This window comes from Morone saxatilis, unplaced genomic scaffold, assembly GCF_004916995.1.
Source record: "Morone saxatilis isolate NCDOM2014 unplaced genomic scaffold, NCSU_SB_2.0 Contig8, whole genome shotgun sequence".
Taxonomy (NCBI): domain Eukaryota; kingdom Metazoa; phylum Chordata; class Actinopteri; family Moronidae; genus Morone; species Morone saxatilis.
In genome coordinates this window covers 1,040,968-1,042,912 of record NW_023340257.1, presented here as the reverse complement: position 1 = coordinate 1,042,912, position 1,945 = coordinate 1,040,968, and positions in this window count along the sequence as shown.

The following is a 1,945-nucleotide window of genomic DNA, read 5'->3' as shown; positions in this document are numbered from 1 at the left end:
ACCAGAAATCAGTGTCACAAAGTTTTTTGAGACCATTTCATTATGCAAAAAAGTTCAGGGATCATAAAATCAGGGATTATCTGCGGGAGCCAGAATTTTTATGTCAGTTATTCCGATAGTTAATTTAATCTGAGGGACCAGCATTGGTCAGTTGGGGTGATCAAAAGATGAAAGCATTAAGGAATGTCCAAAAAGAAAAAGTTCATCCTCTGAGAAGCATAAATGTATTCTGACCCATAGATCTGTGAATGTTTTTGGCGTGAGAATCTGGTGTCTGGTTGTGGTACTACCAGAGGTCACCAAAAACACAGGGATACTAAACAAAAACTGACCAGGTTGCTCCACTAAACAAGGTGTCAGCTTGTGATTCATTATGTAGGAATAGACATGTAAAAGGGTTTTGATTGTGCTTTAAAAGTGAAATCTGATCATCTTTGATTGCCAATAGGATGTTATGTAAATGCACATTTTAACTGCATTAGGTGAAAATTTCTTCCAACCTTATTAAAATGTCCACCAATTCTCTCCAGCCTAAATGCTAATTTTCACAGACAAGCATGCTGATATTTTAGACTGTTGACCAATCTCAGCCATATAAATGAAATGATGAATGAAACTGAATCTGAGCTGTAGAAGTCATCTTGGCACACCACATATTAAGACGAAGGCATCAGATGTCAATTCTTGATTTCCAAATTTCCTCCAAGAACTGGCCTTTCCTGTGCTCTCTTTGAGATCTATGTTGCTTCTGCTTCAAAAGTTTAATCAGAAATGTCACTATATTTGTATGTCAAAATGGTTTGTTTCAGCTGCAGTAAAAAGTCAGTATCTTTCCTAAATTCTTTAATATAAGTAAGCATAAGGATTTTTCTTCTCTTCATGCTAGATGAATTGGACATTTCACTAGGAAATGAAGGTGCTCTAGTCATTTCACTGCAGCTGTGGCAAAGCTCAGACAGTGACTGGACCTGATTGCAGACTCCTATCAGTAAGGGAGGACGTTAAGCATAGAGTTAGCATAGGTGGGTTTTAGCTGAGAGAAAGACACAGAGAGTATTTGAAGTGACAGCTGAAGCCCCAGTTACTATTCCACTGACCCTACATAAGCAGAAATGATTGGTCCCACTTATGGTCCAAGCATATTTAGTGAAGGTGTGCAGTAAAAGATTAGCATCAGGATTATTAATTATGTATGACATTTAAAGGATCAGTTGTGTAACATTTTCATTAGTATATAATAACCTGAATATAAGAATTGATTGCATTTTTGTTCCTTCAGAATTGAGCTGTTTTATCTACAGAATGCCATGGATCGCCTTCCATGGAGTCTTGCCATGTTGAACCGCCATTGTTTCTACAGTAGCCTAAGAAGGAACAAACGCAAGGCCACATGGCTGTACGATAGGGGCGCGTTTCATGTGTCCCACCATAATACAGAACACGAGTGGGTGTTAGGGGGTTGTTAATCATGTCAAAATTGTCAATTAAATCCTAGACTGTTCCTGTATCTAATGTAAAGGTTACAGTAGAGTCAATTGGTGTCACACGTCCCTCATGCCTTCTCTCCATCAGTCAGGCCAACTCAGGGTGCTCAGGGTTGATGGTGGACCAAAATTCTGTCAAACTTTTCTCTCTGAAAGTGTCTTACGTGCCCGATCAGGACTGCGTATGGTCACACAAAGCTATCAACCTGTCTTGGTGGAAGCTTGGAACTGACCTTGTTCAATGTGTTATCATGGCTCCTGTCAGTGGGTGGGATATATTAGGCAGCAAGTGAACATTTTGTCCTCAAAGTTGATGTGTTAGAAGCAGGAAAAATGGGCAGCGTGAGGATTTGAGCGACTTTGACAAGGGCCAAATTATGATGAACTACACCTACCTATCAAAAGTTCAAGAATGGAAAAGTAGTGAATAGGCGACGGGGTCATGGGCGGCCAAGGCTCAT